At 41.6% G+C, this 25,479-nt stretch overlaps 1 long non-coding RNA gene across 1 annotated transcript; it reads right to left on the reverse strand.

Annotated features, from left to right (window-relative positions):
• Positions 1-3,994: 3,994 nt before the first annotated feature.
• On the reverse strand, positions 3,995-14,408 carry LOC135311529 (uncharacterized). The gene is made up of 3 exons (XR_010371164.1): positions 14,316-14,408; positions 8,902-8,944; positions 3,995-6,945 (listed from the first exon to the last, which is right to left on the reverse strand). It is a non-coding gene; the product is annotated as an uncharacterized LOC135311529 (long non-coding RNA).
• Between the last annotated feature and the right edge of the window lie 11,071 nt (positions 14,409-25,479).

Consider the following 25,479-nt stretch of genomic DNA (forward strand, 5'->3'; position numbering starts at 1 on the left):
GAGGAGGCCAGCCCCTTCTCCAGTGCAGGCACCCTGCCCCTTCCCAACATGGCCATCTCATGCCAGGCAGCAGAAAGGAGCACATGTCCGCTGACTTTCACACTCCAAATAGCATAATCCATTAGTATTTCATGCTTTTAAGGAATTTTCTTCTGGATTTTAGTTCATAATTTCTTTAAAATAAATATACTTTGCCTCTAGAAAGGTGTGGCAGTTAATCAAGCTGCACAATTAAAAGGCTTGTGTTGTAATGACTGAGGCTGTTTCAGGGAAATCGTGAGAGAGAAAAGACCTGAAAGTCCCAATCATTTTTATCCCATACCGTGCCCACCCTGGAGCCTGCAGATCATCCCCCCCCAAAGCACTCGCAGTCTCTTTTTTCTGTGCATTATATTCAGCAGATCTCACCTTGCCAAACTCATGTTCCCTGCCGTGTGGCAACACGGATCATGAAAGCCCTTTTACTTCCCAGAGAATTAAGCTAACCTCTAAAGCAGTGATCCCTGCACATGAATAAAAAAAAATCCCCACACTAAGGAGCAGACATCAGGCTGAGTTAGAGCTTTTCCACCTACCAGCTTGATGGCTGTACCTTGGCTGGCCCTGCAACATGGGGCTGCTCACCTCTGGGTTGCCTCACCACTTAATCATTGCATGTTGCACAGGAGGGGATGTATTTGTACTACTTCAAAACCAGATAACTACTGAGTTATGAGACTGAAACATGAAAATAATTTAGTAGCCTGTCTGATTTTTCTGGTGAATGCAAACACTTAACCTCAAAGGTTAGTGGCATGGTGTAATGCTAAACAGGTCAGGTTACAACTACACCATCCTGCTGGTCCAGGCCCAATTTCCTATGTGTTGATTTGCATAGCATCTATAGCCTGGACTGAGCCCAACCAGCTCTCCAGGCTCCCCTGAACTCCCCCCAGGGGCAATAAGGAAGCAAATGACTCAAAACCCTTGTCTCCATGAACTCAAGACTTATCTCAATGCCTGCTACCAAAAGCAATATAGACATATCACTACACATTGACCAGTTTTGATCTCCATAAAGAGCAGATCTGTATTGACCCATCACCAGAAAAGTTCCAAATTGCTTCACCAAGGACAGGTCTTACCTGACCAACCTAGTGGATTTCTGTGATGGAGTGACTACATCAGTGGACAAGGGAAGAGCTACAGATGTCATCTATCTGGACTTCTGTAAGGCCTTTGACACAACATCCATCTCTCTAAATTGGAGAGATATGGATTTGATGGGTGGACTGTTCAGTGGATGAGGAACTGGCTGGGTGGTTGCATCCAGAGGGTAGTGGTCAATGGCTCAGTGTCCAGATGGAGATCGGTGGCAAGTGGTGTCCCTCAGGGGTCCATACTGGGACCAGTACTGTTTAATATCTTCATCAATGGCATAGACAGTGGGATCAAGTGCACCCTCAGCAAGTTTGCAGACAACACTAAGCTGAGTGGTGCTGTTGACACACCTGAGGGATGGGGTGGCATCCAGAGGGATCTGGACAAGCCCAGGAAGTGAGCCTGTCTGAACCTCATGAGGTTCAACAAGGCCAAGGGCAGGGTCCTGCACCTGGGTCAGGGCAACCTCCAGTATCAATACAAGCTGGTGCATGAAGGAATTGAGAGCAGCCCTGCAGAGATGGACTTGGGGGTACTGGTGGATGAGAAGCTGGACACGGGCCAACAATGTGCACTCGCATCCCAGAGGGCCAACCATATCCTGGGCTGCATCAAAATCAGCATGGCCAGCAGGTCAAGGGAGGTGGTTCTGCCCATCTAAGCTGCTCTGGTGGGACCCCACCTGCAGTGCTGAGTCCAGCTCTAGAGCTCTCAGCACAGGAAAGACATGGACCTGTTAGAGCAGGTCCAGCAGGCTGAGAAACTTGGAGTTATTCAGCCTGAGGAAGAGAAGGCTGTGGGAGATCTTACTGCAGCCTTTCAGTACTGAAAGGGGGCTTATAAGAAAGATGGAGACAAACTTTTTAGCAGGGCCTGTTGTGACAGGACAAGGGATGATGATTTTAAACTAAAAGAGCGTAGATTTAGACTAGATATAAGGAAGAAATTTTTTACAATGAGGGTGGTGAAACACTAGCACAGGTTGCCCAGAGAGGTGGTAGATGCTGCATCCCTGGAAACACTCAAGGCTGTACCTACTACAGATATTGTATACATTTTTTCCTTGAAAATATGGCTTTTCTTCTTGATGCAAGCAGTTTTAGGCTTAGCTTCATTTTGAAAGTGTTACATTTTGTACTGTGAAAAAAACATGGTGTCTTGGGCCCTCCATAGATGCTTCAGCTAGCCTCCGCTTGTGCCACTAACATGAAAGCTTAGAGAATGTAGCCAAGAATTTGCAATAATTTGAAGAAGGCTTTGTGGTTTTTAGTTAAAGAATACCTGGCACTATCACAAACTAATGGCAAGACGATTTGGAAGCCCTCCTACTTCTGTGGCTAAGGGGATTCCTAACTACACGGATGTCCAATTTCCACCACAAATGGAAGAGACATTTCTGAGTGGAAAGTATCCTGCACTTGTCATGTGCCATTTTCTGGTGCCTTTTCTCTGAGGCATCTGGTACTAGATCACAGCATGGGTCTGGACTACACTGATCTTGGTTCCTGTTCAAGCTGGCAGCTCTTGGGTTCTGGCAGCTTTGTTCCCCTCCTAGCCCTCTGTAACTGCTGCTTTCAGCTGTGCTGTGTGGGAGAAAGTATTTCTTTCTGAAAAATTATCCAGCTCTCCACATTGAATCTGTTGCAATGTCAGCACCCCCTCCAGTAGGGTGCGGAAATTATCTGAATGAAACAGCCAGTGATGCCACAAGATCAAGTGCTATAAAATATGTTCCTATAAATAGGAACTTTCAAGTGCAGGAGATCCAGGCACACCTTAATCTTCCTCCCTTATGTGAAATGCCTGGTGCTGAGACTAGGATTCTTTTCCTGCCCTGATTGATTCTACCTCATGTATCTTGTAATGTCTTATACTGCTGCTAGCCATGAAACGAGTCAATGGCAAAACTGCATAGGCTGTTTAGCTTAATTTCCTTTTGTTGCCGAGAGCACAGTTTAGTGCGTGCTTGGTTTTTTGCATGCTTCAAGTTTGCTAGTAAAACTGGTTGAGCTGGGGTTCTGTGTTTCAGTTCGCTTCTTAAGTTTTTGCCTTTCAGTTTTTAATAGCATGCTAAGCTGATTTACTGTAAATAAATGAACAAACAGGCATGTACATGCTGATAAAGAATAGATATTTATCCTATGGTAACAGCTATTCTATAGGTGTTTTGCCCACATATACGCAAGACTAGAATGTTTTTAAGAAAAGCATCTCCTGATACCCACCCCCAAAATGCCAGTTGCATACCTATCAGTCAGGTTGGTAGAAGACTGCTTCAACACGTGTCCCTTTTTCTTGGCCAAAGCCACCTTTCAACTTAAACCTCCTTATGAGGGCATCTTCTATTACACTGTGATTTTCTGAACTGTTTGTATGGACTCTTTACATCTCACTAAACTGGAAACCTGGTAGTTATATATGCATTTTTAATAGATTAATATATATTAATCAAACTGTTTCACAGATAGGAGTGTATTAACTTCTTAATATACAGATAAGCAGTTCATGTTTCATCCGTTTACAGAAAAGCATTAGCTTTTCTGTGTAGTACATGGTAGTACATGTAGTACATGTAGTACATGGTGTCTCTCTTCAGTTCTCTCTAGGATATTCTTTCTCCATTGACCTAGGCTGAGCCTGCCTAGATATCTCAGTTAAGTCTCTTAAGTTAGGTAACACAAAACAGGGATTTTATCCTTTTAGATACAATATAAGGATGCCCTGCCCTCAGATCTAGCTCTCTTCAGTTCTTTTTATGGAAGTGATACCCACTAAAAAGGTAGTGCCTGTGGAGAAAGGGTACAGAAATCACAACACAAAGCGTTCAATTGGACTGAACACTGTACAGTTAACATCAATTTTAACATATTATTTATTTCAATATATCTTTTTTCTAAAATCAGTTAATAAAAACATTTATGAATACAAGTGAAACTGTTTAATTGAAAGATCAGACTTAAAAACAATATGTATCAGCTTTCTGCAATCTATGTGCTTCTGTTTACACAAGAAAAATAAGTTTTCTGCTGTTGCATTTGACGTACAAAAGCCTATACTTTATATATGGCACATGAAGTGCCACAATTTGGGGGAGCTTTTTGATATTGAGATAGCTATTCATCAAAGATCAAACACCTCCTTTTTCTAAGACACATCTTGCTACACAGACTCATACATTCCACTCAACCTCAATACACCATATTCCATATACAAACCTCTTTCTGTGCTTACTCTGATTTCCTAAAGAACTGACTCTTTTTCCAAAAAAGTGGTTGAACCATCCCACAGGTCTTTGGCTTCCTGTTGTCTGTTCACCATAGCAAATTATTCTGCACTAAACATATTAAGCCATAAACTTTGAGGTATATGGGATCTGTTACTTCTCACTTCAAGGATGTATCCTAAACATTTTGAACACAATGTGAAATAAATTTAAATAGTGTTTAGGTACTTAATTCTCTTCATTATTATGTCTATTTACATAACTCTCTAAAATTTTTTCAATCTCAAGCAGGAAATCTTTGCTTAACATACACTGAATATCTTTTATAGTCAAAAGTAATTTCAGATCCTTTCCATTACAGGGTGTAGAGGGGATATGTCTCAACATTTCTATGCATTTATGTTAACAAAATAAAATAAATCCTAAATAATTCTAAAATTCCCTTAGTAGATAAGGAAAAGCAATTGAAGAATTCTGATGAAAAGGTTTCAAGGTCAAATGTTCAGCTGCCCACAGGATGTTTTCATGATGGGAGACAAGCAACTGAATGGAACTAAATATTTGTTCTCTTTCTCCAGCTTCATTGTTGTCTTAAAAATAATCATACAATGGATGGTTTTCTTTTCAACTAGTAAAAAGCTGTTAAAAGCATTTTGACATTTAATGGCTTGAGGAATCATTGACCACAAAAGGAAGTATGCGTTTTTCAGTAAAACCGTGAATTGCTTTCTCAGTTGAAAAAAATAATTAATCCATTTTAGCAATGTCGTGGTTTAACCCCAGCTGGCAACTAAGCCCCCCACAGCTGCTCAGTCACTCCCCCGCAGTGAGATGCGGGAGAGAATCAGAAGGGTAAGAGTGAGAAAACTTGTGGGTTGAGATAAAGACAGTTTAATAGGTAAAGCAAAAGCCTCACACGCAAGCAAAGAAAACAAGGAATTCACTCACTTCTTCCCATGGGCAGGCAGGTGTTCAGCCATCTCCAGGAAAGCAGGGCTCCATCACACGTAACAGTTACTTGGGAAGATAAATGCCATCACTGTGAAGGTCCCCGTCTTCCTTCTTCTTCCCCCAGCTTTATATACTGAGCATGGCATCATACGGTAGGGAATATCCCTTGGTCAGTTGGGGTCAGCTGTCCCGGCTGTGTCCCCTCCCAGCTTCTTGTGCACCCCCAGCCCACTCGCTGGCGGGGTGGGGTGAGAAGCAGAAAAGGCCTTGGCTCTGTGTAAGCACTTGCTCAGCAGTAACTAAAACATCCCTGTGTTATCAACACTGTTTCCAGCACAAATCCAAAACACAGCCCCATGCTAGCTACTGTGAAGAAAATTAACTCTACCCCAGCCAAAACCAGCACAGGCAATAACTCCAGTTTCCACTATATTATTTTAAATGTGGATGAATTAGAAAATACTGCTACTTAATATCCTGACACGATGAAGTAATGGCTATATTAAGACCTACATGTACCCAGAGACATCTGGTATTCTACAATGCACTTTTCTTGTTTCTGCACCAGTCATGATGTTGTTTCCAGCAGCAAAATTTAAAAAAAAATATTTCAGGAGTTTTATTCTTAGAAGTAAAATTAGTTTTATAATCTGCATGTACAAGCTGTCTTTCATCTGACAGTCCTCCTGCCTTTACTGATTAATGCAAAATCATATTATCATTTATGTCATAAATTGCAAAGCATCTTTTCAGATGCAAGTATCTTTCCTTATTAATGGAATGTAACTATTGCAGTCATTATCACGGTCACAGTCCATGCAAGAATGTAATTCAAAGAACCAAGCACACAGGAACAATATTTGGGTACAAAGTTAGGTGATGATCACTTTTACAGTGCTGTACCTCTGCATGTTGAGTGAATAAGCCTCTGATGTTGTGCCCCACACTGCTACTATATGCTCCCTGATTATATTTGTGATGGATCTTCTTTAGCTAACAAAAGTTGAAGTATTGAGATAATACCAACTGTAATTCTTTTGGGTAGACTTCAGCTCTCCTATAAATTCATCCCAGTGTACCATTTTGTGTTTCACAAGCAGGAGAACATATATCTATATGCAGTCAGGGAAATTTAGGATGCAGTCTTTGTGCATGCCCATAAATCATGATGTTTGAGATCAGCATGTACAATTTTATTTCAAACAGGATTGCTGGGAAGATGAAACAGCTTTCAGCAAATGTAACTCAGAACTCCCTCCAGAGGAACTGCTCGCACTACTTCTCTCAATCATTCCCAGATCTTCATCTTTTTCTGACCAGGCTCTTCAGTCTTTGGACTGGATGCTTCAAGCAAACTCTTAGTAAGCCTCTCACATTAGGCTTAATTTTGAGTATCTTCCCCTCCGGTCTCCACTGTGATTCAGTCCTGGTCAGTATGGCAAGGTCCAAGGGAAAACTTCTGTCTGTGTAGTCCTACCACAGAGCTCAGAGGCTTTCCATCTTCTGTAGTGTTAGTGCTAAAAGTGGTCCTCTTGCCAGTACAGAACAGCTCATAACAGTTCATCATCCTTCTTTTTCAAAGTTGCTGAATTTGCATGAAAATTTCCACAGAGCACTGGTGAGGAGTCTACCTGGGAACGATCAAGGCCAGGCCAGAAAGAGCTAATACATTATTGGACTTTTAAAAGTTTTTCTGTACCTCCAAACCATCTCACAATAAAATATATAATGTTCATGTGTGGCAAGTATTTGTACTTGGCTAAAAGAAAACTCTTCCATAAGTCTTTTGGCTCTGAGTGCAATTTCATTAATGCTATTCATAACATGTTTAATAGTCAAACCAGAAACACAAAGCCGTGTTTGTGATTCTTCCCACCTATGCGCATTTCAATGAAGTCTAAGGACAGCTCAAGGAGAAAAAAGAATCTTTGACGTTTTTCTTTAGTTGTTTTCTTTATGACTCTGGGTCTCTTTAATGTGAAAACAAGGCTTAATCAATATATTGTTTATCAGAGCTCTGCAAAAGTTGGGTTGAGTCAACCCACCTTTTACTCACACAACAGATGAAGTGATGACTCATAGAAAAAGGGAGAAGTAATCACCTTCAGGGACACTTCAAAAAATTAGGGACAGGCTTAAACTAAGGAATATGTAGTTATCGAACAACCCTGCGCTTGTTCTACATAGCTTTCACTGAAAGTTGGGCAGGAGGAGAGCAGCAGTCCCAACTGACATTAAGAGAAGGATCCATAAACAGTAGCTCTTCCTTGGGGAGGCTGGTCTCTCAGGATCACAGCCACATGCCAGTGAGGAGAGACGCTCCGTAATGGGACAGATCACAGAGCCAACATCAGACTGCTGTTTCAGGACATGAGTGTGTTAAGGTAAGTTTTGCCCTTGTCCACTTAGTTCACTTTGTGTGCATGGAGCACATGTTCCAGGAAACGAGTGCATGTGGCCTGTCTCTGAAAAGGGAGTCATCATGTTCTGTAGGACTTGGATTTGTAAGGTATTTTACTTTTAATTCTTTGCTATTCATTTTTAGTGATGAGCTTAAAAGCCCTAATCTAGATTTTACTGTACCAAGAAATAGGCATACAGCACCCAAAATGGATAGCACAATGAAGATAAGGCGATCTCACTGAGTTTTCTGTGAAAGGAGCATCCTCATGAGGTTTTCAAGGACTTTATTATTATTGCCTCTACTTCTGACATGATTTATCCACTTTCTGAACCTTTTCACAGGACAGTACTGGATCTGCTTTGGGCAGCAGAGGCTGAGATTCGACTGTTTGCTAAGCACTATTCCTGAAAGCATTCCTCAATACCTGTGTAGAGGTGTTCCCACCCCATCCAAATACCTTAAAACATAGACTTCATTTGGGTTTCATTTGGTACAAAAACCTTTTATATATATGTTTTATGGGTTTATCTAAGGTTCTGAAAGACAGAACATTGCAATGAGGTCCTACAAGAGCACAGAAGTTAAGAAAACAGCAATAATAATTAGTTTCAGAGGGAATTGCAAATAGCGGTGACCTTTCTGCATTCAGTGCTGCCTTCATGCTCAGATCTAAGGGGATGAAGAGAGCAAATTCAAGTGGCCTAGTCTGCACAAAATCCCAGCAGGGTTTGGCGCAGCCCCGCACAGCTGCTGGCTGGAGATGCCCCCACTGCTGGTTAGAAGGGAGGCAGATTCAGTGATGGGACCCTGGGAAGGGGCTGCAGGACACAGCACCCACGGGAACACATGGCAGCTTTCAGGAGCTCACAGAGTCAAAGTCATCCCAACATTTACAAAACCCTTTAACATATCTGTAACCCTAGCTGGGGAAAATTATTTTAAAATTCTTCATTCCAGTGAAGGGCAGAAATGTTAGTAACGTAGATAGACTGTAAAAACCTCAGAAACATGGTAAATTGGTATTAATTATCATAACAAGCTAAGAAATGTACAAAAGCATCCAGATGTTGAGTGGACACCGTGCTTTGTCACAATTTATTACACTTGTATAGAAATTTGAAGCCAAAATGAAATTATGTGAATCAGATAGGAAAAAGTCTCATCTCTTAAGCAGTATACATACCACAGTAAAAATGTTGGTTTAATTGGGAGAGACTGGAAACTATCTGAAAAATAAAACAATGTAAATTTTACAGGAAGGTCCATGTAAACTACGTCACAGATTTTTCTCATATCTAATGATTGCTGAGATGAACTCAAAGAGGCACAAATCCACCTACATCTCAGTGATCAGTTAATCTGCTTTGTGCTGTAAAATGGGGGCTGTCTTTTTCACCAGCAGAGATGTCATGGCAGAGATTTCACAACAGATTTTTCACAAGCTGTTAGACTACACAATGCCTTGTCCTGCATACAGGCTATTTTAGGGAAAGCGTGGAGCTATATCTGTGCTAGCCCAACATCCTGCTCTGATTGCAAGGATGGGTCTTTCTCAGTGGGGAATAACCCATGCACCAGCACACTAAGCTGCAAGACAGACACCTCAACACAATGTTACAGTTAGAGGAGAAATTAAAACTGCTAAAGATATTTTTTTCCTTTAAGAATATCAGCCTGTTCTTTTTTTCACATGTTTAAGTGATGATTTTTTTTATGTACACACACCAACAAACCAGCTGCTCAGAGACATGCCCTGTGCAGAAGGAACATGTTTCACACAGGCATTGGGCAGCTGTGGTTGTGCTGGTCACAAAGGGAGAAACACACAACTGGGTCATTTTTACTGAAGTGCAATGGTGCAAATTTCCCATTTTGAATAGATGGCAATCAAAATGTGGCCCTCAAGGTTTCAGATGTGCTGAAGCCCACACAAGACAAAAGGGAAAAAATCCTTCCATTTTGATTGTCAGTTTTTACACCCCCAAAACCCTCCAACACACTCTAATTAAAACAACTCTTCCTGGGCCACATAGAAAGAGCAATTCTGCCGGTGAAACTGTAAAGATCCCAAATACAGAGGGTCTGAACTGCCACTTACACACACTGGCAAACACTGAAAGCAAGTCCGTTGGAGCCTCTCTTTTCAGCCCTTCCTTGTCTGTACAATGTCATTGAGTTTCTAAACTGGGAAGAGATCACTGCCTCCAGCAGTGGTCCTGCCCTTGGAGCACAGTGATAACATGCCTTGCCCCAAAAATGTTTTGGATACTGGAATTATCAGGGGTATTCAACCAGCCCCGAAATTAAAAAAAATTATACAGATAGATATGAAGAAGGGAGTGTGATTGCCAATCTAACCAATAACATGGATATTCATGGTGTCATCACCCTGTCTCTTATCGTGGGAGAGTCTGTATGAGCTTTACCACCCTGTTTGAGGACACTTCTTACAGGATAGCTGCACCTCATGGAGAACTATTCAACCGCTATGCAAACATGAGGACAGCAGAGTTTGCTTTTAGGAGTAAATGGCCAGCACTACACAGAAGGCTGGAGGCTGCTGAGCAATACCTCCCTTGAAGTAAGATGGCATGTTGTCTCCTGCACCAGCTGCAGAGGGTGAGCAGGGCTGAGAACTGGGAAGCAGAGGCTCAAAGACTTGCAACAACCTAAATACCCTTCAGTGATAACTACCAAGAATAAGTTTATCTACAGCTACCTTGAAGAAAGAACTGGAAGGTTTTGACATGCCACTTGAGACTACCCAGCAGGGAGGATGAGCAGGGAGGGGAGGGATGGGGGCCTTCCCAGTTGTGCAGCATGTGAATTTTGGTGCCACTCAGCACTGGGGGCAGCTGCACATGACAGACCTGGGGAAGCCATGCCACTCACACTGTCTGGTTTCAAGAACTTCCACCACTGTCAACCTACAGCGCAGCTTAGCGTGAGGTTTGTTTGAAAGCACGCAAGCCATGTCTGGCTCCTTGTCTATGCATGGCTCATGTCACGTACGCTAAAGGCAGTCTCTCAGCTGGCAAAACAAAGGTTGCAAATAAGAGTCTGACTGTATTGTCCTTAAAGCACCATCAAAACAGATGGGTCACAAGTGAAAAATACAGAGTCTGAAACATTTAGAATTGTGCAAGCAGAGCAAAGAGCACTGAAAGGGAGCTGAAGGCTCTGGCTGGACCTGCAGCTGACCCGAGGCTGTCTCTTCTCTTTGAGGTGACTGGGATCTTCAGCATCACTCTCATAACCCAAGAGCTGGGTGCAAGGAGATTGAGTCTGACAGAGAGACGTTTCCCCTCTCATGGGGCTCTAATCCTGGTGCTGGTGATCCTTTTGGTGTTTTGTTTGAATGAGGAAAGTTTGGAGGCCAAAAGCTGCTTTGAAATATGTCACCCAGCAGCCTAGGTTGGCTGTTCATACTGTCTATTGTACATCCCTGTCCATTCATATTACCTCCCTGCAGCAGCCACATTCATTTAAGTCACCCCAAGACTGTATGCAAGCCTCTCAAGCTTCACCAAAACTGGTGGCTCAAGGAGCACATCCCTTAAAGTTCTCAAGATTCGGTGTGCACCCCATTCAGTCCTGCCCTCCAAACCCTTGTCCTTCTCTTATCTCAAGAACTCCTCAGCTTTCGAAGCCACCCTCCCATGCTTCAAAGAGGCCTCCACAAGTTCCTTGAATATCTCTTCTGTTTAATTCTTTACAATCAAATTAGGTAATCATTGGCAGTGGTTGATATAAGTGGTGTCTTTGCAGAGCAGAGTAGAAGTTACTCTACTCAATTCCCACAGCACAACCCCTTAGTCTGGATGTCTCATCTCCAGAGTTTCTTCCCATTTTTATGAAACCTGGAAATACTAAGTTCTTCTCCTACCTTTCCTCCCATACTCTTTACTATGCAGGAATGTTTAATCTCCTTCGTTCATAACATTATCAAGCCTACTGCATGCTGCCTGTATGATGCAAGTTTGGTGAAGGGCCACCAAACTGGCCAGGGGACTGGAGCTCAGCACATACAAGAGGAGGCTGAGAGCTGGGTTTGTTCAGCCTTAAGAGGCTCAACAGAGAAAACAGAGCCTGACTCTGGCAGATGGTGATGGGACAAGAGGCAACAGGTCCAAAGAAAATCCCAATTACATAAAAGTATGTATTACAATTACAAGTTCCTTTCCTGGAGATATTGAGAACTTGACTGGATAATGCCCTGGGCAACCTGACCCAGCTGGACCCACTGTGAATGGAGGTTGAACTAGACAACCCACTTCTGATTTAAACCTTCTGTGATTCTGTGATTTCATTTACCACTTCAAAAAACATACATTTCCAGGCTCCATTGGGAAAGTGCCTAATTAAGAGCAGGAGCAGAACAGGCAATGGGAGACGGAGATGTATTGTAATTGCATTTGCATTGTGTCAGCACTGGAGCATATTCTATAGTAAATATGATGAAACTGTGAGAAAGTCCAACTGAAGAGGTTGTGAGGAATTCTGAATGATATGAACGGATCTTCCTCACCACTGTGCTCCTTGCTGTTTTACACAGTGGGGAGAGCATGAGCTCGAAGCCAAAGAAAACTCAGCCCTGTCCTGTAACAGTTGTGTCCCTGTTCAGTCATTTTCTGTTTATAATACTACATTTTGCATTCTCTGGGGCTGTACTTAAGGTTCACCACAGCATTACTGGTGGTTTTTTAGAGTTTCAGGTTATTAAGACAGCAACAGTTTTTGTAATTTGTACTTTGCAATGCACTGCTTGCTTGTATTTTGGTTATTACTTCTCTGTGTCTCACAATAAATTTAGAAACTGCATTGATAAGGTTTTTTTACAGTTAAAAAAACATTCAGGAGTTATGCTGATATTAAAAAGGACTTCATAAGATTAATATTGAGTAACTGAATACGAATAAAAGACTTTCTAGGATTTGTTGATTTAACAAGCCTCTCAAAGATTTTACTGAAAAAAATCCATGATGAGATATTAATGAAGATAACATTAAAAGGCTCTGATCATAACAAACTGGCATTGATTTTCTGCATTAATAACCTCAGTTACCTAAATGCAGGATGTTCTTTTTTGAGAAAGCCATGCAGGGCTCAATACACATAGAAGACAGTTTTTTAATCTGGCACACAGAAGAATTTGGTAGGTAGAACAGGCTGGGATCCAGGTGAGAAGTAGGCGGTGGCAGAGCAGGTGTTGTAAGCCTAACAGGGAACAAGGGCATGAAAAAGGCACCTGCACCATGTTGGGAAGCAGAGAGGGAGGCATGCCTCCAGGGAGGCATTCACTCATACCTGCTCAGGCAGCTGCCATTTGTGCATCTTTGGATGCAGTAATTATCATTCGCAACAGACACAAAAATGGTCATTTCTTCCTACAGAGCGCTGCTGGCAGCAGCAGGCTTGCAGAGACTGTGGCGCAAGTCCTGGTTGCTCTGGTTCAGCTGCCTGGGCTCCAGCCCTGCCTCTGTGGACAAAGCACCAAGGCTGCTGCACACAGACCCTTGGGAAGTGCTGTAAATCCTGCTATTGTTGATGACTCTTGCACAACCACCTGCATCTAAGACAAAGTAAGGATATAGGTTGGCTACCAACACCTATTTATGTCCTTCATTGCATAGGGTGGTGGTAGGAACACAGCCAGAGATGTACCTCCTATTTTTAACCCACTTCAAAGTAGGCCACTTTGAATTTTTTGTGCATGGTGCCCTGCTTATATCCTTTCTGAATCACTGCCTACACTGGAAGCTGCTTATTTTACTGTTTGATTTTTAGGAGAGAGCACAAAGGGAAAATGGCACTGAGTAGAGAACTACAGAACTGTCTACTGGCCTTGTAGAGAGAGAGGAAACTTGAGGAGAAGACATCTTAATATTGTAGTGAAGCTTTCTAAAAGGGGGACAATAATGAACATTAGCAGCAGAAATAAATTCCACTTATTTCCACATAGTTTCATTAGGAACTGGTATTCAGCAGGATAAATGCCCTGGGTAAATCCCCATAACACTTCATTTAATTTGTTTGTATTGCATGTTTTATTGCTCCAGATTTCTCATATACAAACACAGAGTGCTCAGAAAGCAATACAGCTGAAAATAATGATTTAGCAGCATACTAATTGGTATACTACAAATATAATAATTCTGCCAACTTTAAATTATCAAAAAGAGGTTAGTTAAGAGCTCAGTGACTTAGTAAATAGCTAATGCAACAGGAGTAAGAAAAGCAGAAGGAATTCTTACATCTGACTTTGTCCCAAACATTCCATCAAACAGACGTATTTTCTTAATGATTAAAAAGCAAAATTAATGATCCGTGTTACTGAGGCAATATAAGCTTCTCAATGGAGACTATTAATAGTTCCCTGAGTCACTCGGTCCCCAGCCTCGCACAGCACTTGCCAAGCACTAACTGCCACAGGTCCCCTACTGCAAATTCATCACACCCTCTTGGAAAAGAAACAGTGCCTCTGAGTCTCACGGTCCTGAACACAATCCCACTAATAATGTGACCTGCAGAGATGGTGGCTTGGGTAAGCAGGAAGTCTGAGGGGCAGTTTTGGGAGGCCTGGGCTGCCCCACTCACCTGGAAGACCCCAGCGCCACGAGTGCACACGCAGCTGCCTCCAGCACTGACTCCAGCGGGGCAGGGGGGCTAGGACAGGGCACGCAGCCTGCAGCCCCTAGACTTCTTGGTGCAACAGGCACCTTCCCGCAGCTCCTGGTGAGATGAGAAACAGTGTGCAGGATGTTTGTGATAGGCAGCACTGCCTGGTCAAAAAAGCTAGAGTGGGACCTATTCTTGGCTCTGCCAATAGCTAATCGTTTGCTTTTCTTTCACCAGACATTTATCACCCGCTACATGTAGTTAATTTTGTGAAACCCCTTGGAGATCCCTTGACAAAAAGGTCTCTGTGAGAACTAGATACTCAGCATTTTCAATCCTATTTAAAAGGGAACAAACCAAGCCCCCCTTCCAAATTCCTCATGCTATGATGTGTCTTGAATACTGATGTGCAGCCTCTCTCTCACACTGATTTGCTCAATGGGTTGAATAAGTGAATAGGGACAGAAGAAGGAAGTACTTTACTCGCAATAGCAAATATGGTGACTAAGTACCATCCTCATGACAGCAGGAATGTGATGGCCTTTAGATCTCACTGGCTTTCCCTGCAATGCTGTAGCTTTCTTTTACCTGCAGGCACTTGGCACAGTGAGGAAAAGTACCACATGGAAGAAAAATACACCAGATAATATTGCGTCCATTCTTTTCACTGAGTTATGAGGCATATAAAGAGATTATGACCTTTTCCTAGCACTGTTCACTGTAATAAAACAGATGGTGCCATTTCATACTGATCTAGCAGTTTCACCCATCTTTTGGACACGCCAGAAAAGGAAGGACTAAAGCCTGCTTCTGAATCCACTATACGTTTGAGGTGTTGCCACCATCAGAAAATCAAATAACGGGGCATTTGCAGAAGGATGCATTTTTCATTTCCCTCTGAGTACAATCAACAAGGGACACTTTTGAAATGACATTTTTTGAAAATATTTTTCTTCTTCCTTAATTAATTCCTATGCACAAGAAGGTAATTTGACTCCAGCTCCTAATACAAACGAAAAATACAAAATGAGAAGCAGTTCAGGAGATGAGCCTTTTGTTGTATACCACATTATTTCTGCTGAAATCCTATGGTTTCTTATGCACTTTAACATTTATTATATGTTATAGTTCTGAGTTCCATACTACACTTGGCATTCCAAGATATTTTTCTACAATACAGACAGATTAAATGAGAAAAGATTTCTAAGAAAAATAGGAAATACAATTCAATAATTGCTAAATAATTGCTGTAATTTCAAGCTATAAAGATTGTCATGGTTTAACCCCAGCTGGCAACTAAGCCCCCCACAGCTGCTCGGTCACTCCCCCACAGTGAGATGCAGGAGAGAATCAGAAGGGTAAGAGTGAGAAAACTTGTGGGTTGAGATAAAGACAGTTTAATAGGTAAAGCAAAAGCCTCACACGCAAGCAAAGAAAACAAGGAATTCACTCACTCCTTCCCATGGGCAGGCAGGTGTTCAGCCATCTCCAGGAAAGCAGGGCTCCATCACACGTAACAGTTACTTGGGAAGATAAATGCCATCACTGTGAAGGTCCCCGTCTTCCTTCTTCTTCCCCCAGCTTTATATACTGAGCATGGCATCATACGGTAGGGAATATCCCTTGGTCAGTTGGGGTCAGCTGTCCTGGCTGTGTCCCCTCCCAGCTTCTTGTGCACCCCCAGCCCACTCGCTGGCAGGGTGGGGTGAGAAGCAGAAAAGGCCTTGGCTCTGCGTAAGCACTGCTCAGCAGTAACTAAAACATCCCTGTGTTATCAACACTGTTTCCAGCACAAATCCAAAACACAGCCCCATGCTAGCTACTGTGAAGAAAATTAACTCTACCCCAGCCAAAACCAGAACAAAGATTAAAACGGATTAATATTCAGATGAGTTAGGAGAGAAAGCTAAAATTGCAAGGAAAATATTTGCTTAAATTTTCAGGCATTTGCACTTCCATCCTCTCTACGATACACAAAATGCAAAGGAAGTTCCCAGTGACACCCAGTTCCCAGTAATGAAGTACCAAATCACTGTTCTGCCATGCTCAAAATAAAATCATATAAAGTAATATCTTTTTGTTTTGTCTAATTATTGGGATGGAAATTACTAAGCTGTGAGTGCAATCCTGATATCGGTGAAGTGTCCTTCCTATGAAATGTAATTTTGTTGGAAACACTAAATTCTTCAGGTACAACAGCTGGGTGAACTGGCTCCATTTTGGGTGACATATGAAAACCTTCTTCTTTTCTGTTTCCCCAATATAATATAATGTGAGGAGAGACACAAACAACCTCTGAAGCACACATAATCTTAACCTTGAAAAAGTGGTGCTACCACTACTTGAGAAATTAATTTCACATTTCAAACAGAGGTATATCACTGTCTCTGTATGGAAGCCTTAAATGAGAAATTTAGTTTAGAATCAGCGCTGTAACTCTGCTAACACTTTCAAGGCATGTTGCAAATACAATTATCTACAATAGCAAGACTATTTAAGTCATGTAACTGCATAATTAGGGTCTCTTCTGGTTCATCATTATGAGGGACTAAATAAGATTAAAACATGCCTTGATGTTATCTACTTTTTCTACTTTGTCACCTGACATTTCTTGGTAACTATTAATAGGGCAGATAATAAAAAGGAAACATTTTGTTACCCTCTTCAGTAATAGCCATTACTAATTTCCATTACAAGTGGTTTTCCTCAGGCTTTGGAAAAAAGAATTGCATTGATAATAGTCATTTACTTCTGTGAACAGTAAAACCTTGACTTTACAGCTGATAATAAACAAGTAAATATTTTCCTGTAGCAAGGAAAAATTGAAAAGTGTCAGAATGACCTCACAATGAAACTGACCATTACCACTGATGGAAAGTGGGGACTTTTTCCATAACAGAGTATTAGCGAAGTCTCCAGTCATGGAAAAAATGCTGAAGGTGTTTAGAGGCACTTGCATACACAGTGAGCGAATAAAAGACATAGTAGAAATGAATGTGAAACCAAAACCAGAAAATTAAGGCAAGTATCTTGAGAGCAAGTAAGCAGTGGCCAGCTGATGTCTGAGATCACTTTGCCACTTGGAAGGTGAGTAGGAAAAGTAGGTCTCTTAAAACTTATTGCAATGTTAGCTTCGTGCAAGTACCAATATGTACATCTGGTGCACATACACAGCTGTTTGGGATTGATTATATTGCTTCAAATATCTGATAAAGTCTTAGTATAGTGAAGGATGAGGGACAGAAAGATGAAGTAATTGGACAAGAATCAGTGGCAATGTGGGCAACAGAAGACAGATATCCACCTTACTAGGCTTGAGTTATGACTGCTCAGCCACATTGCAGCAATTCTGCAGTTTGCTTCTTAAAGAGTGAAGTACATCAAAACAGAGCCACAGTAGAATGTTCATTTTTAACTGGGGAGAAGAATGTTAAAAATGCTCAGTTTTCAGCTTTTCGTCTGGAAACTTCTGAAACTCTTCTCTGCACATACATATTTTCCCTTAATTTGAACATCTGGAAGTGAGCCAGGAAAGATCTCTGCCTGTGGTATCTACTACAGCAAGATGACTTCCAAAATAACATATTTATTAAACTAGGTTCACAATACCTTTTGCCTCCAATAATAGACTGTTAATAGATTATTGTAAAAACCAATAACAACAAAAAAACCCAATCAACAACAAACCCAAACAAAAAACCCCGAACAAACAAAAAGACCAAAAAAATCCCAAACCCAACAATTGCCTATTTTGACCCCTCTTCATTAATACATCCTATGGACTGCAAAGAGACACCTTGCACTCCTAGACCCTCTGCACATCTCAGTGGTGAGACATAATATAGACAGTAACAAAGACTCCCCTAAAATTTCCCCCACATGTTTATTCCAGTTCTTGAGCCCCAGCAGGGCAGATATCTGGTAGAGAGAGCATTGGGAAACTGAGAAACTTAATGTATAAATCTTTCCATTTGAACTACCCTTGCTGCTGTAGGAGTTGCTGGGATCACTAAATTAAAACCAAGAATCATTTCAGAGTAGTCTAGGAGATTATTTCCTGATGCAGAGGGGAAATTAAGACAAGTAGCCTGGATGGGATTCATAGCCCGTGGAGAGCAGAGCAGTGTTTTTGCTGGGTAGATCCACAATCAGACATATCTTTTCCTCCACACACCCCAGGCACAGGCAACCCTCTCTGCCCTATGTCTCTCATCAGCTGAGTTCAATGACACAGAGACACCCACTGTCCACTCTCCCACACCCAGCCTCTCCTGGTGCTCCGTGCTAGAGCATGCACAGGTAACAAGCAATAGTGGAACACAAGAGATAGCTAAAAGTGCAGGAGGGAGCAATTACATCCTACATGATTTAAAGTTAGTTTTCTTGCTTGGCTTTTCTTAATATTTGAAGACGGAGGTGACACCGTTTCTTATGTCACTTTCCAATTGGTATGACCTATCCTCTGGTGGGCGGCATGTGGGAAAAATAAAGAAAATCCCAGGTGATGTGCAGCCAGCACAGGAAGACTGAGCTACGATGCCACACAAAAGGATACGCAATATTCAGAGCAGTAATCGAGGCTGTGGATGAGCTGCGCCCAGTTGCCCTGGAGAACTGTTGTCTGCTCTATACTCCACAGAATGCGTTATGCCAGGCAACGGAAGCAAGATAACTGTCATCTTTATTGCTAGAATTGTAATATAGAAAAATGTCATTAATGAAAGTATGAGTCTCGCCTGCCCATTCCTCCCTACTGCTGTTCTGTGACACCTCCATGCCTATTAAAGTTACACACACACACACTGCACCAACAAGGGGAAAAAAAAGCTCATTTTAAACAAAGAGGAAAAGAGAAGAATATTATATATCAGAACCTTGAAAAGCTACACATGAAAAACTGAAGATACATCTTAACCTTATTTTAACTAGTGATTCCACCACTAACTTTTTCCTAGTCCCATCCTATATGCTGCTTATGTGTGACATTCTATAGTGATATCTGGTTTTAATACAGGGCTTTCCACCCTTGAAATTTCTGCTGGTATTACTAGCTCTACTTTTGAACGGGGAGACTGAAATTGCAAACTGATCTCTGCCCCAGCTGTCTGCTCCGTTCCTTTCTTGGATGATCCCATCCTGCTGCATGGTTCAGATGCTGCAGGACAGGCAGCAAAGATTCCTGCCCCACAGCTGCCTGGACACCTTTGCAGCTTCTGAGCCAGCTCCTGGTACACATAATTTCATTTTACAGCTTGGCAGTTTAAATCAGTGCCAGTTATCTCAGTGCTTGTGAACTATGGTCGTTGAGCAGTTGCTAGACAAGTAGCAGCAGGGAGAAATGGAAGAAATAGGACGGGGCTGCCAGGGACAGAAACCACTACAGACACCTCTGCCCAGGATCCCTGTAGGCTGCTTCTAAGCACCTGTCAAGCAGGAGTCCTGAGGAAGAGCACAGGTCAACGGAGAGCAGCAAATGCTTCGCTCAGGTGGAGATTGCCATGTACCTCACAGCTGGTCACATCCGTGCCAGCTGTGGCCTGGATCCAGCCATCAGTCCTTCCACCAAGGCTGTGAGATTGAAGGACAGCCAGTGAGAGCAAAAGCTATAAGATGTAGCCTCCTGTAAAAAGCACTGGTTCAAAAGCAGGCTAATGTGGTCAGCCCTGCTTTTAGTTGGAATATTAGGAACAGCAGTAAGTGGATAGTGACTGTACTTTAATTATGAGAAAAGCCCAGTAAACTCTTCACTCTTTAAATATATCCTCCTACACCACGAATAGCTTTGCTTTAATGGAAAGCACATTAGATCCTCGATGAAAACACAGCAGAGCTTGGACTGTGTGAATACAGCTGCTAAGCAACCTTACCAACATCCTGTCTATTCCTGCATTGTAGCTATGAATAATTACTCCTCCATGTAACCTTTGCCTTTCTGTCACTGCTCTTCCACAGCTGTATACCATTCTAACTGCAAATGGGCCCAAACCAAAATCCCAGTTCTAAAACTGTTCTCATATTTAAGGAAATCTGGAGAGAAATCCAAACAGGTGTCTGCTCTCCCTCACTATGACTGGATGATGTGGAGCCCTGAATATAAACAACCCAGACTTTCAAGGCTGCATTTTTGTTTCAGATTCTGTGGTTCAAGCCTATCTGTACTCATTTTCTTATTTTGCTCTCTACTGACAGAGGCAACTTTTAAAAACCAACGCATAAACCAAACAATTTAACCAAAATTTTAAAAATACTTTCAAAACATTGATGGTAATTAAGCCATTTACTGGATTCACTGACTACTCTGGCCACTATTTCTGGAAGACAGGCTGAGCTAGTGCTGTTTCACAGGAGGATAAGATTTTATTACACAAATGAATGAGAGAAACTTAAACACAGGGTTTGGGGTAAAAGAATGAATTGCTGCCCTCTTGGCACATCTCCCTGTTAACAAAAGAGATTAGCATTGCCTGACTTTACCTCATCTTCTGTGAGGCTGCCCAGAAATTTACTTCCTAAGGGTCCGGGTCTGTATAAACTCTCTAGATTCTGGACAGCACAAATTTTAAAAAGTAAAAATTAATAGCAAGACAAAAGACTGCTGATCATGAAATTCAGAAAGGAATAATTAAATTCATCAGAAATACACAGAAAGCTGTTTATTTTGGAGAGTAAAAAAAATTTCAGCACTGCAATACTATGATGTCCTAAAGCCACATCACTAAGGATGCAGACATTAATCTGTCACTACAATATTGCATTTCTAATCAACATGTGATTGCAATATTGGATTATATAACAAATAATCATTCCTACAAATATTAATCATATTAAATTACAAAAACTGGAATAGTTCATATTGAAGGAATCAATATTTATATAAATAAGTGTCTAGAATTGAACCTCTTGTGGCATTAGGAGGTAGCTGGGGGATACTCAGCAGAGTTTTCCTTATAAGAACTATTATTCCAGCTCTTATAAATTATGTTCTCAAGTTTTCCCATCTTTTCTAAATATGTGAGAGAGTTAAAATTTTCCAGGGATACTGAGGATTCCAGCACAGTGCAGTTCAGCCTAGTGATAGCCTTGATTTTCTTCAGTGCCTGTCAGAGATCCATTAGAAAGCATCAGCAGAATCTAGCAGTCTGAGCACAGACTGAAAACCGCTTTTTCTGTAAACATCAAAGTAGGCGTATCTCTTGCCTAGGCAGGAAGGCAACTGCCTCTGGAAAAGAAACACAGTCTTGAGGCTGAAGAGCAGGAACTTTCTGGGAATGAGACACTCTGCTTTCTGACTGCAGGCAGGCCATTTAACTTCCCTGTTATCATGTGCCTGTCCAAGGTCAGCAAGTGGCCTGACTGCCAAAGTCAGCAGCTAGCAATGCGGGAGGAGATTTATGGAAAAAAAAGAAAGCACTTGTACTTGGATAGGGCGTGCTATTTTACGTTCAGCAAGAACTCCTTGTCTATGTTTCTCTCTCTACCCCCTAGCAGAGCTGAAGAGCTCATACATAAAAGCATCAAAAGCAGATTCCCATGGGCTCACACCCAGAGTGAGGAGAAAGGGAAGCACTGCGCACACCAAAAGGAAATCACTGCATTTGCTCCCTCCCAATATCCACACCTGCCCATGTTTCATCAGAGAATTTGCATTCATTATTGAACAGTAGCACCAGCTAAACTAAATATATTTTAAATATTGAATGTTAATTTCAGGAATGCCTCAGTCTGTACAAGTGCTAAGAACCAGGTAACATGACACTGTCATGGTTTCATGTGCAAATTGTACCAATCTAGGCATATTTTCTACTCTTTATACAGATATTAAAACCAATAAACCCAGCCTTTTCCCCCTAAGAAGCTGAAAAGTTATATAATTACTATGGTTTTGGTGTTACAGAAAATTTTTATGTTTTTAACTCCCACAGCAAAAGGCACGTTAATATATTTGTATTACACATTCTATTAAAGGTTTCCAATGCGGTTTACAAAAATCAATTCATGCACACACTACTGTTGCAAGACAGGGAACTACCTGCTTCACCTAGTCACTGACATCCAAAAAATCAGTATTATCCAGGTGTTAACTAGTCCCTATGCATCTGGGAGGGTTGTGCTACCCTAATGAAACTGATTTTAATAGGAGTTTATTTAAGTCTTTCTAATCTCTCCATGTAGAAGAGGCATATGCCTTACTACATCTGTCTGTATGTACATGGCCATTCAGTAACGAGGAAACGAAATGCATTTTCTTCCTCAGTAATAGTGCCCCAGTGCTGGGTGGAGCATGGAAAAGTTGCATAGAATTCTCTAAGAGTTATTAATTAACTATTAAAGCTAAGGAATACAGAGGGCTTCAAATGAATGAAAACACACCTGTTCACACTAAACAGGACACTCAACTTCTGGGGATGCAAATGCTCCGGGTCCACTGGGAGCATGGCAGCTTTGTGCTCTGCGGGCCCGTGTCGCTCCCCTCTCATCTCTCACAAACTTCTCCCTAATTCCTTGTGCACAGCTATGGGGAAGCACCCAGATATTCCAGTTGCCCATACACGTGATGCTGAGGTCCATTTGGGCAGATTGAGAGGGCGTTTTTCCAATAGTCTGGCTAGCTATTTTCATTGGCATCTGTGCAGTAAGGTTTTGGCAGTAATTAGCACACACAGTAAGCAGGGTTGCTTTGCAATTTTGTATGGTATAAAACTTTTGTTATGACCTTCATTTTGCAATAATCTTAGCATTCAATTAAAAAGAATGCTAATGAAAACATGTTTATGAGGGATTAACATGGCAACAAATATAAAACTGCTGTGTAGCTTTAAAAAAAATTACTAAATACTTTTCTCATGACTCCCCTAAATATTCTAAATTATTTATACTGACCTTCTGAGCAAACCTAGCTCTTAAATTTAATCTGTAATACCAAATGTAATAGAAACATTATTAACGGAGTGCTTGAAGTTGCATGCCTCGTATAACACCCTTCACTTCTGCTGTTCTATTGCTGTGCTCATGTAGCACATGAAATTTGGAGGCCTTTGTACTAGAAGTGTTAGGTTTTTTATTCTGGACCCTTCGTAGGTCCTGCAAGATATTGATTGAGCCACTTTGTTGTATATTACAGAAATGTTCTGTACCTTGAAGTACACTGGAGGGGATGAGCTTTTAGAGATTGTTTTTAGTGTTCTCATTAAATCTGAGATCTATTACCTGGCAATTCACAGTTGTGGAGAACAAAAGTTCTGAAGATTCATGGGAACATTCCAATTTTGTGCTGTATAAATGTAAACTTTATTTCTCATCCTTCACTAGCTATCATCCCATTAGCACAAAGTGTCCATTTCAACCTCATTTGTGTCGAGCCCTGTAAACATCTGTCTTTGTGATTATCAAGCTTTGATATGGTCCAGGTTTCAACACCGACTGATACTGCTCATATCTACATTAAAACTCCTTTTGGGTTTTATCATCAGAGGTTAGACCGCATGGTGAGGTGGTAGGGAGAACAACTGGAGGCATGGACACTCTTTTATTTGAAAAGAAACTGACTGGCGTAGGATGTTTATGTTAGGAAAGGATAAACCAGACATGATAAACATATACGACCCAGTCAAGCATCTGCAGCACTTCCTTCAGTGAAGTTCAGCAGTCCCAGCTGGTGTGACAGGGAGACTTTTCTGAGCCTTTTCTAGCCTTCCTGGTTGGATGGCCAGATAATTTAGTTATAACAGCACTTGTAAATACCGCTAAACTCAATGCAAGTAGTGGTGATTTCAGCCCTTTTATTCCTGCCCAAGAGTGCCAAACACAGGGAAGGAAGTTAAAGTAAATGACATGAAAAGCAAAGCAGCTCTTCCAAGGGCAAGCATACTTGTGAGATACATACTTAAAAACATGTTTAACATGTTGCCAGAGAATAAGATGTATAGCCAGGCCAAACAGCCTGGGGGGACGTTTGTTACTGCTGTCTATTCTGCAAACACATTCAAAGTCAAGTCCCTTGAGAGAGCAAAATTTCATCTATTCTCCTTCTAGCCCTGCACCAGAGAGCAACAGACAGGTTGTTAGGTCTGGCATCTTGTAATGGAAATTCAAAACACTGCAGTTTTCCTGTTTACATTACAAAGTTAATAATAAAATTCATACAGATTGAATACTAACAGAATGGTTTGCTATGATAATTTTACACGTACCATGTATTTTAATTGAGTGATCACCTGATTATACATTTTCTGCTGCTTCCAGTGCCTCGATTTATATCCCTAGAAACTGTCTGCCTGCCCCAGATCAGAAAACACTGGAAACCAAGTTTTTCTGACCATTTTAAGATTCCTTGCAGTAGTTTTGCTTTCATTAGGTTTGCTAATGTAAACAACCAAAGTAAACCAATTACTCCAAATGTTTTGTTGCCTGGTTGCACAGATTTTGAGAGTAGGAAAGACAAAGGATGGAAGTGAGAGTTCAGAGAGCCCCAAACTGAAGAGAATAATGTGTAAAAAGCCCAGTGTTGTTCATGCCACCCTGTTCTGTATCTCAGCATTGAGGGAGGTGCACCTTCAGATGTCCCGCTTGCTTCTAACACTTTTCAACAAAACTGTCCCCTGCCATCACTTTCACTCAGGACAGGTATTCGCACTCCCAGGCGTTGGCACTATGGTGTAGCATGACTTTGGGATTTTGTCAGGGGAGCATACTGGCTCAGGTCTCATGGTGCTCAGGAGGGCTGGTGTTCGTCTTGCTGACAAAACCAAAATTGAGTGCAAACCTGCCAATGCAAGGCATGAGCTATCAGTGAAACTGTGCAGGATACAGGCCTTCATCCAAGATCATCATCCCAAAATTCCAATGCCAGTTTTACGGTCAGTAAGCTGGTGGGCAGTATTTCGTTCTGTGGCATTCAGCAGAGAAGATTAGCTAATAATCCAAATATACAGAAGGTTTTTCTTTCAGATTTTGACTTGAATATGTTTATGATAGTGACTGAAACTGTGTTTTCCGGCTGACCTGAAATATAACATCAGACTAAACTCTGCTTTGCTCTGCCAGGTGTGTCAGGGTAACATATGGCTCTCCACTGTGCAGGCTAACCCAACCGAAAACAGGAGGCAGACTGGAACATTAAAAAGCCAAGGTCCTATAGCAAATA

This window comes from Phalacrocorax carbo, chromosome 1 (assembly GCF_963921805.1).
Source record: "Phalacrocorax carbo chromosome 1, bPhaCar2.1, whole genome shotgun sequence".
Classification (NCBI taxonomy): domain Eukaryota; kingdom Metazoa; phylum Chordata; class Aves; order Suliformes; family Phalacrocoracidae; genus Phalacrocorax; species Phalacrocorax carbo.